Source organism: Phyllostomus hastatus, unplaced genomic scaffold (assembly GCF_019186645.2).
Source record: "Phyllostomus hastatus isolate PE091 unplaced genomic scaffold, TTU_PhHast_1.1 phas_scaffold_60, whole genome shotgun sequence".
NCBI classification, from domain to species: Eukaryota; Metazoa; Chordata; class Mammalia; order Chiroptera; family Phyllostomidae; genus Phyllostomus; species Phyllostomus hastatus.
The window spans coordinates 558,601-571,495 of record NW_025334038.1 but is presented as its reverse complement, the minus strand read 5'-3'; the positions used below and the strand labels follow the sequence as shown (position 1 = coordinate 571,495).

At 41.2% G+C, this 12,895-nt stretch overlaps 1 protein-coding gene across 31 annotated transcripts in view; it reads right to left on the bottom strand.

The window, feature by feature from the left end:
- CLASP1 (cytoplasmic linker associated protein 1) overlaps window positions 1-12,895 on the bottom strand; it is a 286,688-nt gene that overhangs the window by 194,131 nt on the left and 79,662 nt on the right. The gene's annotated exons all lie outside the window — the stretch shown is intronic.

Here is a 12,895-nt window from a genome sequence, read left to right as displayed (position 1 = left end):
TCAAAGTCCCACTCAATAATACAGATAAATCTCACAATAAGGAGTGAAAAGGCCAGATGCAAAGTATCTGCACATTTGTATTAAGTTCAATATGTGGAAGAAAAGGAGCCACATATTAACCTGACAAGCTCAGGGGAGGCCTTGGAGGAAGCCTTGCAAACTCAGAGCCCTAAAGTAACCACAAAGGAGGGTCTAAAATTAAAACTTATTAACCAAAACAGTTTATGTCAGTTCATGGTGGGTGGTCAAGTACTAGGCCTGCATTTTCCCCTAAAAAGGTCAGTCTTTACCTTAACTGAGCCTGTCTACTGTTTTTTGTCATCTATGATAACATACCTTTGGAACGTCAAGGTAACTTCCCCCTTTTCTCACACCCCTTGGCACAAGCTGAGACCACAAATTCCCTCCTTGTTCTTGTTATTGTTATTGTTGACTGTTAACTATCCTTTACCCACTTATGTGAAAGAAGTATGTGTCTATCATTTTACCTTTTATTCAATCCCAGAGGTTACCCCACTTTGCTTTCTCCTGCCTCCCTAATCTATCACCAATCAACTTCATGTAACCCTTTTTGGCTCCTCCTTTGAGTCTAATGTATACAATAAATAAGGTCCTAAACTGCCATTCGCCAGAGCATTTCTCAATCCGTTGAGATACTGCGTCCCAGCAACTGTCATCAAAAAATTCTCTACAGGTTTGAATGTTTTTTACATTGACAAATAGAAAAACATAAAGCAAAATATAAGCAATAAGGTACATATTTAGATGACCTAAGTAAAAAGAAGAGCAAGAAACTGATTACCATAAAAATGAAGACAATGTTAACTTTGGGGACTGCTGGAAATACTCTAGGCAATTAAATAGCTGTTTAGCTTTATAACAACTCATTAAGCTGTGTCTACAAGTTTCATGCACTTTCTATATATAGTTCAAGGTGTTTTGTTTTTTAAGTTTAAAAACTAGATAAGTGAGAGTGAGCCTGGGTCACTGTAAGCATGTGATGAACCTTGTTGCCTTACTTTCCAAACCACTAGTAAAAGCACCAAAATGGAACCCACTGTAGTTCTCTTTCTAGCATTGTAACAGGGTGCAGCCAAGAGGGGGACCCCAAATAGGGATTTGGAATGGGGTCCAGAACTCAAGGTGTTCAGAAAATATTAGGATATCCTCACCGCCCCCACCCCCACAGGTATGGGTTGGGGGAAAGGACACATGGAACTGGGCCATTGAGAGCTGTTCTGCATAGGACAACTTTGCAGCTAACCTCTGGTGTGGTCATTTAACATATCTATAACCTTTAACTGGTTGCACAGATATGTTAAATAGCTGTGGCCATGCTCTGAGCCAGGGGAATGGAAGTGACTTCCCCACCAAGATGTAATCAGGAGGCAGGTCCCCCAAGTTACAGCGCCTGTGTGGGAGCTTGGAGAAGACTGGCTCCATGACATGGGGCCCATGCCTGCCCAGACTCACGATGGCAGCCCAGTAAAGCTGGAAGGGTATGGGAGTGCTGGCGAGTATAGCCAATTGTGGGAGGAGTTGGAAATGGGGCTGCAGAGGAAGATTGGCACAGACATTCAAACCAAGATGTGGCAGCTATGTAGGAGAGAACCACCCGGTCTTTAGCACAGTGGGGACTCCCGCAGCCCTGCGAGAGAGAATCACCATGCAGCTTTAGCAGAGAACTGCCACTCAGCTTTGGCAGAGTGGTGACCCCTCTCCTTGCAGCCATTGAGGAGGGAGAACCACTCGGTTTTGGCAGAGTAGAGACTCCCACAGCCATTGTGCAGAGAGGACCACGTGGCTGTGGCAATAGAAAGGAGAGCCACATGGCTTTGCCAGATTGGGGACCCCTGCAGCTTTAGAAGGGGGAACCACCACCAGCCTTTAGCAGAGATCCCGGCAACACAGCTGATGGTGCCAGGAACCAAGGGAGGCGCACCAGCTGAGACGGATTACTGGGAAGAACTGGGGGCTGCCTGAGCCATGGACTTCTATTTCTTTTTCTTTTTTTAAGATTTTATTTATTTTTAGAGAGGGAAGGGAGGGAGAAAGAGAGAGAGAGAAACATCAATGTGAGGTTGCTGGGGGCCATGACCTGCAACCCAGGCATGTGCCCTGACTGGGAATCAAACCTGCGATGCTTTGGTTCACAGCCCGCGCTCAATCCACTGAGCTACACCAGCCAGGGAGGACTTTTATTTCTCTTCCTGAGGTACGGTACCCCAGACTGGTCAAAGGTGGGAAGGAAGGACTGTGTTTGTGGGTGTTTTAAGGGATTTTGATGAAGACATTAGGTCACTACTTTAAGTTTGTATAGCATTAAATAAACATTTCCTTTCCTTTTCATGAATCTCTGGCACTGAGAGAAGTCTTTCTTCTGGCGGTGGACATAACAAACCTGGGGGATTCATTTCGGGTAATAGTACATTGCCTTGCCCCCCGCCCTTGTGCTCTGTAACAGCATGATGTCTGCTCACTGATCAAAGAAAAAAATACTAAATCCTTCCCCCTCAAAAAATGTCCATAAGAAACAGGCTAGATAGAGGAACTGGTCATTTCTTAATCTCTGAGAGTGGATTGGCAAGAGTGCAGATGAACAAGGGGGTTCTATGGAAAGTAACCTCACAGGGTGATCTGATTATAAATTCCTAACTGGGCAGGTAGGTCATGGTGAGTAATCATACACAGGAATATAACTTCTTTAGTAACAGCTTATCTTCTTATCTTTCATCTAGCAAGCCCTTTCCACCACTTCTGTGTATCTAGGTTAACTCACCTTTGACATAAGTATAACCACCCTCAAGAGAGCACATTATCTAGTTATAGAATAATTCCTGTAATCCAATCCCTAGCATGCTTTCTCCCACCTCTATGTAATCTTCCTTATGTTTCCTCCTTAATTCCCACTGCATAAAAGAACTGCAAAACTATTATTCTCCGGAGGATTTGAGATCTTGCTCCCGGCATTTGTCATCAGTTTTGGCTCAAATAAACTCATAAAAATTCTCTATAGATTTCAACATTTCTAAACTCAATAAGAGTAAAAATAGTATTTCATACTCATGTTGTAGTTTATTGTTTTTAAGGCACTGTTTGATGAATCTAAGTAATCTCACAATAACCTGAGATGTAGACTATACATCTCAGAGCAAAAGCACTATATTACAAAACCTCATGTGTAGTCTTTTTCATGTCTTTTTAGTTAGCTTAAGACCTTAAGCAAATCACAATACTCTCTGCCAATACTAGGTAACCTCTAGCAGGGGTCCCCAACCTCCCGGCTGAGGACTAGCACCTGTCTGGGTGTGTTAGGAACCGGGGCTGCACAGCAGGCAGTGAGCTTGAATGTAATGTACTTGAATCATCCCGAAACTATCCCTCCACCCCCAGTCGGTAGAAAAATTGTATTCCAGGAAACCTGTCCCTGGTGCCAGAAAGGTTGGAGACCACAGCTCTAAAAGTCATCCTCAGCTCTAAATTTCTCTGATAATGAGTATTCAAAGGTACAGGTGATAGAAATCTGATCAGAACACTGGGAAGGAGGAGAGAGCAGCCACAGAAGGAGGTTGCCCAAGGCAGTGGTAAATAGCATAGGTAGGACAGGACTGGCTAAGAAGCTGATTGCCTCCAGAGCACATGAAATATGGAATTATGGGCAAAAAGACTTGAAATAAGAAGCACTCTCAGGCTCTCTTCTTCCTTGAGGATGCCTACATGATCCTCCTGCAGTTGCCTGTGTTTCCCAACTGGCAGTATTTTGGATGGGAAGAAACTCCGGGCACAGCCTAGGGTCAGGCTGGGCGAGGCTGGGTGGGGCTGGCCTGGCAGTGGGTGGCAGGGTTATTCTTCTTTGGGTGCCCTACAAGGGACAACCCCTGAGGCAGAAGTCTGCCATTCTTCCAAAATTGTGTAGCTTTTGTACCTTATGTTGTTTCAGTTTATAAATTAATCCTGTAGAAAAAATAATTAAAACAGGGGGAAATAATAGGAGAACTCAGGTGTTACGAGTTTAGCCTTAGTTGATAGGCTTAAGCAATTAAAGCTGTAAGAGTGTTCAGCCTTGATTGACAGGGTTAAGTGACTAAGGCATATAGAAAGCTGTTATTTCAAAATTGTGAAGCTTTTGAATAAAGACTCCTTTCCTTTATCACCAAACGTTTGCCTCTGGAATTTTGCCCAGAGGGTGGCTGCAGGCAGCAGGACCCCACTTGGTGTCTGGTAACACAAGGGCTTTGTAAATAAAGATTTGGGGTGGAATCCCAACTACCTCTCCTCCTGGCCAGCCGAGCTTCAAATGCTTTACCAGTCAAATTGGAACAATAACACTTTTACCTTAGGGAATACACATGAGGGTTAACAGTTTTAACAAAATGCCTAGAATATAGCAGGTACTCAGTAAATGCCTGTTCTCTTCTTTATGAGAGGGCCACTTAAAATAAATGGCTCACTGAAGAAAGAGGGAGATAATCAGAGTGGGCACAAATCCAAAGTAAGGTCACCCCAAACTCCATTACACGGCAATATAACCCTGTTAATAATTTTGATGACTGTCCCTCAAGACATCTCTGCATGCACACTATGCACAGGAATTTTACATAAACAGGTTCTTTTTACATATATATGCACATACATACATAGTTATATATACATATATATAGGTTTTTTTCACTCAATATGCCATGGAAATCTTCCCAAATCAGTAAATACAGATCTATATCCCATTTTCAGTGACTGTGACATACTATTGAATCTAGGTATCAAAAGGACTGATCCAATCCTCCACATTCCTCCTGACATTCAGGTTTGGTTAGAATTTTTCTTATTTTGAACAATACTGTGATGGGTACACACTTCCTCACATGTGCTATTATCTCCTTGAGACAAATTCTGAAAAGGACAACTGCTGGGTCAAAAAGAATACGCCCTGTGCACTTTATTAGCACTATTTTTACCATAATGCAGTAGGTGCCCTATGGAACTGCACGCTGCTGCTGAGTTCTACACATTTTTTGGTTGTGTTAAAAGACTAAATTGCAAACCTACAACCAAGATAACTCTACCCTGCAATGCTATCATTTAAAATCAAAGGACAGATGGGAGCTACCCAGACAAGAAGAAGCTAAAGGAGTTCATCACCACCAATAATCACCACCAGTATTATATGAAATGTTAAAAGAGTCTTAAGAAGAAGATCAAAAATACTAATATAATGGCAATAAATACGTATCTACCAAAAATTGAATCTAAAAAACAAAATAAACTAACAACCAGAACAGAAACAAAATCACAGATACAGAGAACATTTTGAAGGTTGACAGGATGGGGGTTGGGAGGATGTGCAGAAATGAAGGGATTAAGAAGTACAGACTGGTTGTTACAGAATGGTCATTGGGATGTAAGACATAGCATAGAGAAAACAGTAATAGTCCAATAATTATATATGGTGTCAGACAGATGTGAGATTTATTGGGATGATCACTTATTAAGTTATAAAATGTCTAATCATTGTGGTATACACCTGAAACTAATGTAATAATTATGTTAACTATGACTGAAAATTAAAAATGATAAAAGAAAAAACTAAAAATTAGAAAAAAGACTAAATTGCAACCTTGTTAAAGATGGAGGAAATTATTATCATTCAACACTACACTCACTTTCAATCCTAAGAACAAGAGCACAACACAGACACCAAAAAATGTGTGATAAAGGCGGTGACTTTGAGTATTCACATGTGGGATGGGAGAACTCTTCAAGCAGCCTCAACCCAGGGTGGATTTGGACCCGAAGTGGGCCTGCAGCAGGTCAGGGCAATCTGCAATGTGGTGCTTCTTGGAAGCAGAGACTGAGACGGGGGTTCTTATCCAAATTCACCCAAATGTATCCTTCAAAGTAGTCACCAAATGAGTCTTGGGATACTCATTCCAATAATAATACCACTGGGCAACCTGCTTTTTAAATTCCTCTTCTGAAATAGCCTCCAGATACAGTTTATGAGGCACAAAAGTCTGTAAAAATATAAATAATGAATATTAGATTAATGGGACTAACACAGTTACAGGCTTGCTACCTGTTGTTGCCCACATACAAAGATTTTACTGTTAAAAAAGAACTTAGGATCATCATACCATCAAACCACCTCATTTTACATGTGAGTAACAACAGGTCAAGCAAGGCTAGGAGGCAAGATTTGAATACAGTGGAAGTAGTTCAGTAACCTTTGCTTAAAGGTTACTAAGAGGAAGCAGTTCAGTAACTTTTGCTTAAAGAGCTAGACCAAGCAACCTAAGGTGTTCACCAACAGACAAATGCATGCATACACACACACACACACACACACACACACACACACACAGTGGAATACTACTCAGGCATAAAAGAGAATGAAATCTTGCCAACAACAATAACATGAATGGACCCAGAGGGCATTATGGTAAGTGAGGTTAAGTCAGAGAGAGAGAGAGTCATGAAGTATATCATTCACTTATTTGTGGAATCTAAAAACCAAAATAAATGAATACACAAAACGGAAACAAACTCAGATGCAAAGAACAAACGGATGGTTGTCAGATGGGAGGGAGGTTGAGAGGATGAATGAAAAGGTAAAGGGACGAAGAGGTACCAATTGCCAGTTATAGAAACAGTCACAGGGATGTGAAGTACAGCATAGGGAGCACAGTCAATAATATTGTGATAACTATGTATGGTGTTAGGTGAGTAGACTTACTAAAGCAATCACTTTGTAAATCATATAAATGTTTCATCACTATGCTAAAACTAATAGAGCTAAAACTAATATAAAATTTTTGCCAACTGTAACTGAAATTTTTGTTTAAATTTTTAAGAGAATGTTCTGGCCTCCCTTAAAACAGAAAAAGAAAACAACAGTCTATACCAGTCCAACACAGCTTTCAGCAATGAGAGAAATGTGCTACATCTGCACTGTTCAATACAGTTGGCACTAGCTACGAGTAGCTACCACCAAGTAACTGAAATATGGCTAGTGTGAATGATAAGCAGAACTTTACATTGAATTTAACCACATGAGACTTGTGACTACCATGTTGGACAGCAGAGCTCCAGACCAGTGGTTGCAGACTCACTGGTTATAGAAATGAGGTCAGCAGTATGCCAGGAGCACAGGACCATGGAAACCTGGATACATCTTAAAGCTCTGGTCACTTAACACCATGTGGGAATGAAGGTGAGAGTGGCCAGATCTCCAGACTTTAAACACTGACAGTTCACTGAATAAATTTTAAAGAACTGAGGAGTACAGAGGAAACACATTGTGGGTCAAATCCAGCCAATGATCCCTAAAACTGTGCATTCTCATCTTGATGCAGCTCAAACATGAGATCAGGCACCAAACCATTCACAGTTGTCCAAGGAATTGGCAAAGATTCAAGTTTCCCACATGGTCTTTCAAAATTCTTCTTACTATGCTTCCAAGCTGACCACCCAGTTCTCTTTTTCAGCAACTACAGCCAGTAAGCAGGGCTTATAGCTCTTCCCCCTGCCCTAAGTCTCCTTACTCCCATTCTCCACAGTCCAGGTCCTAATCCTCCAATAGACCTTTCCCTGCTAGCCCAGTCCAGGAGCTCTTCCAGCTCTGATTCCCCCTCGGCCTAAGGCCTGTACTTCTCTCTCACTCTTATACCTGCAAACCATCAATCTCTCCAAAGACCAAACTACTCAGAGAAGGGCAATTCCATGTATACAGCCTTCCTCATCCCACCCACTTCCCCAGAGGTAGCAATGCTGGTAATTAACTTTTATCTTACATATATTCTCACTATTATCTCATTTAATCCTTATAACATCTTGAGCCAAATACCACAGCTATAAATATCCCTACTGTACAGATAAGGAACTGGGCAACTGGGCAAGGTCACTTGGCTATTAAGTGGTTCAAATAATATTCACTAAACCATTAGTCTTACAAAAGGTAAACTGAAACATTAAGTTTATATTGACAATTGCAAAGTCAAAAATCACTCTCATATGTGTGCTTACCCTAGAGAACAACATGCCCAATAGCTGCACTTCTGGCAAAAAGTGGACATTATTCACAATAGCCAAAAAGTGGCAATCGTCCAAAAATCCGTCAACTCATGAACAGATAAAATGTAGTCTATCAATACCATTAAGTACCATTCAACAATAAAGAGGAACAAACTACTGATGCATGCTACGAGACAGATAAACCTTGGAAACATGATGCTAAGTAAAAGAAATCAAACACAAAACACTATAAATTAGTATGGTTCCATTTAAACAAATGGTTGTCTAATAGCTAGGGGTGGGAATGGGAACTGATGGCATCTTTTCAGTGATAGAGAAATGTTCTAAAATTGGATTGTGGTGACAGTCATACAACTCGAAATTTACTAAAAATAATTAAATTGTACACTTAATGAGTAAATTTTATGGTATGCAAATTAGACTTCAATAATGCTGTAAAAAAATCAGTTACTAAGCTTACAAGAACTCTTCTCTGATCTTTCTGGTGAATGAATCATAGAAGAATTAATTATACCTGCCAGAGGCAGGTATTTGTTACCTATTTATCTATCTAGAATTATTCCTGTTGTAGAAGGAAGCAAAGCCAGGGCTCAGGAGTTGTGACTGGAGAGCAATACAGCCAAGAGCTCACAGTGAACACAAACCATTGTAGGAGACCGTTCTGCATGGCGTGGGCCCAGCTCCCACTCAGAGATGCACAGGACCCACGCCCACGGATAGGTTCTCCCGTGGGGAATCAGGCCTGCCACGTACCTAGGCCACTACAAGTCTTGCTTTTTGTTAAAAGTCCCTCACCCTGAATTGAGGACATTTACTGCAAAGTAACTTCCTAAAATCTATGCTAAACCTTCCAAGGATGAGTGTAACTGGTTCAACCACTTTTACCTTTTCATTTGCAAATATCCCTCTTCTGTGATGTGATTAGCTGCATTGGCTCCTTTGTTTTCTGTAAAAGGTAACCACCTAAAGCGAACCTGTGTATAGCAAATGAGGACCATAACGTAATGGGCAGAGAAACCCAATAAAGGCCTGTCTTGGCGGAGGCCAAGGCTTTTGCTCCCCTTGAGAGAAAAGCCATGCTGTCCCTTTTTCTCCACTGGACTCGGCAGTCCATGTGAATGTCTCATTTCATCCATAACGACGCAGACACTGCGGGCCGATGTCTGCAATCAAACCATAGTTTTCCTGAATGTGCTGTCCTATTACTTACATGCTTCCCTGCCTGAAACATTTTGCTTTCCCTCTTGTTCCTCTTTCAAGGCTCACTTCAAGCATCATCAACTCTAGTGCCCTCCCCTCTATATCCACTAGCCCAAGACAGAAAGCTATTTATTTCCAGCATACCCACTACACACTGTTCTTCTAGCAGTCAAAAATTCAGTTGTGCCTTCTGCTTTTTTAAACCATCTCTTTCTCTAGTGTCTAGAGTCTAGACTGTAAGCTTCCTTAAGGTGGGTTCGTATCTTACTCATCTCTGTATCATCAGCATCAACCATAACTTTATGCTAGCAAATTTGGAAAAGGTGGATGGAGGGAGGCTGGATAAGAGAGATGGATAATGATGTAAATAACATGAACTAAGCATTCTAACAATCCTAAGTACGACTGCCATCAAAGACACTATCGCTTTATCCTATTTGTGTCCTTGTTTCCTCCCTTTACTTCTTCTGTGTATTTTCATCATACACCTAGGACGTCCTTTTTTTAAAAAGGTGAGTTATGTCATGTCATGTCACTTCACTGAGAACGCTCCAATGGCTCCCATCTTGCGTAAGTAAGAGCTGGTCTTTACAATGGCCTATAAGCCCCGCCCACCTCACCTCGCATTCCCTCTCTGAACTCAGTCCTGCCCCTCTCCCTTCAGTAGCCTCCCACCTGGTTCCTCAAACATCCAGGCATGCTCTCCTCTTTACACCTGATGCTCTCTCTCTGCCTGGAATGCTCTCCCCAAAATATTCATCCACCTAGCTTGTCCCAACACCTCATTCAAGTCTTTGTTTAAATGTTATCTTCTCAGCCAGACCCACTCCAGCCACCCTATTGAGTATCATGGGCATGTACATACACATATTCCCTCCAACCACTCTGTCTTTTTCCACAGCACTAATCACTTTCTAATATTCTATTAATATAAAATTCACTCAATTAACTTGATTAGGGGTTATTTTGCCCACATAGAATATAAGCATCTAATTAACCATTGCTAGAGTCTAGAACCTTACTTGTCAAATAAATAAATGAATGCCATTGATATGCCTTACTGCTCACTTGGAAAAATGTCTTTCCCCAAATTCCTAAAAAATTAGGTTGAAAATGAAAGAATAACTTCTGGCATAACTCACTCTTTCTATACATCCTTATGCTAAAAAATGGGGCCAGAAAAAACAGCTGAAACTAATAAAACTAAAACATCACAAAAGTAGTGGTACCACCTAAGAAGCCCTGAACTACTAGATCATGAGACCTGGGTTCCAGTTCTAGCAACAAAGAACTGTTGGCAAGTACTTCTCTCTGGGCCCCCATCTACAAAACTAAAACTAAGTGCTATCGAAGGGCCTGAATCCCTGTGCTCTGAATTCTGTCCTTCATTCACAGGTTCTGCAAGGGTACTCACTGCAAATGCTGTCAATACCAGCTGCTGAACTTTGCCCTAGACTTCTACCTTTCTCAAGAGCACGTCAGAGAACCTGCTCCTGCCTGGCTGGCAGCTCAGATGATAAATTCTGTTTGTGCCTGCTATCACTTAGTTGATAGTTGAAAGCAGTGACCTCTAAACTGTTTTTGATTGCACATCCCTATTAGAATACCTAACATGTATATTTATTTATAATCATATAATCTACTATTATGCAGCTATACTGTAAAATTATAAAATATATGCAAATACTTTTAAATAAACTGAAAATCAATTTAAGAGGTGCTATAATATATCCTCACTGTAGCCCAACAGCCTGTCCCACCCCCACCATGAAGCCCACTACCTAAAAAGGGAAAGCAGTATCACCTGTGAAGAGCTTTGCCTCACCCTAGTGGGAAATGAGGAAACAACAGAACAGAAAGAAGAAATCCTCCGGGGCCCTGGCTGGGTATCTCAGTTGGTCGGACTGTTATCCCAATATGCCAAGGTTGTGGGTTTAATTCATGATCAGGGCACGTACAAAAATCAACCAACAAATCAACGTTCTCTCTCCCTCCCTCTCTCTCTTTCTTTCTCTCTCTCTCCCTCCCTCCCTTAAAATAAAAACAAAAAAAATTAAAATTAAATTAAAAAAGGATGAAATCCTCCAGGCTCCTACCTCCTCGGAAGCATCTCATTGTCAATTAGGAATAAGTGACAGTTAAAAAGCTATTTTCCCAGTTAGACTCCAATTTATGAAAAAGTTCAGAGATAGCCAAATTCTGTCACACTCTGCTCAGAATGTTTCTTAGGAATGATCTTATGAAGCTTTCAAAACAGCCTCAGTAGCCTAAAAATATTTTATGAAAAAAATCAATCACTTAACTGTCCCAATCAGCGAAATTACTGCTGAGTACCCACTGGCCATCTTTCATCTGCATCTGAACTCAGGAGAAAGATTTCAGCCACTGTGAGGGAAGTAGACAAGGTATGAGCCATGCCTGGTGAGAAGTGCAAACCGCAAAGCTCAAGACAAGCCCAAGAGAATGCTCAATCTTCAGAAACCCAGTATTTGGGGGTGGGGTCAATAGTAACGGACAGAGAATATGTTTTGCAGTCAGATAAAACTGGGGCTCATATTATGCTAAGTGAAATAAGTACGACAGAGAAAGGCGAATACCATATGGTATATAATACCATATCACTGACTGTATTTTTTGTGCTATATTTTACATCCCATGACTATTTTGTAACTGCCAATTTGTACTTTTTAAATCCCTGCCCTTCATCACTCATTCTTCCAATGCCCCTCGCATCTGGCAACCATCAGTCTGACCTCTGTATCTGAGTTTGTTTCTGTTTGTTAGATTCCACATAATAAATGAAATGATATGGTACATAATACTTTAAACGTTCCAACATCCGAATTATAGGGGTACCAGAAGGGAAAGAGGAAGAGCAACAAGTGGAAAACTTATTTGAACAAATAATAAAGGAGACCTTGCGCATTCTGGCAAAGGAAATAGACTTCCAGGAAGTCCAGGAAGCTCAGAGAGTCCCAAAGAAGTTGGACCCAAGGAGGAACACACCAAGGCACATCAGAATTACATTAGCCAAGGTCAAAATGAAGGAGAGAATCCTAGAAGCAGCAAGAAGTAAGGAGACAGTCACCTACAAAGGAGTTCCCATCAGACTGTCAGCTGATTTCTCAAAAGAGACCTTACAGGCAAGAAGGGGCTGGAAGGAAGTATTCCAAGTCAGGAAAGACAAGGACCTACATCCCAGATTGCTCTATCCAGCAAAGCTTTCCTTTAGAATGGAAGGACAGGTAAAGTACTTCTCAGATAAGGTCAAGTTAAAAGAGTTCATCATCACCAAGCCCTTATTATATGAAATGGTAAAGGGACTTATCTGAGAAAAAGAAGATAAAAAACATGTATAGTAAAATGACAGCAAACTCACAATTATTAACAACCACACCTAAAACAAAACAAAAGCAAAAAGAAACTAAGCAATCAACTAGGACAGGAACAGACCACAGAAATGGAGATCAAATGAAGGGTTAGCAACAGGGGAGTGGGATGAGCAGAGGGGGGAAAAGGTATGGAGAATAAGTAGCATAGATGGTAGGTAAAAAAATAGACACGGGGGGTGGTAAGAATAGTATGGGAAATATAGAAGCTAAAGAACTTATGACACATGGACATGAACTAAAGGGGGGAATGTGGGTGAGAGAGGGTATGCAGGGTG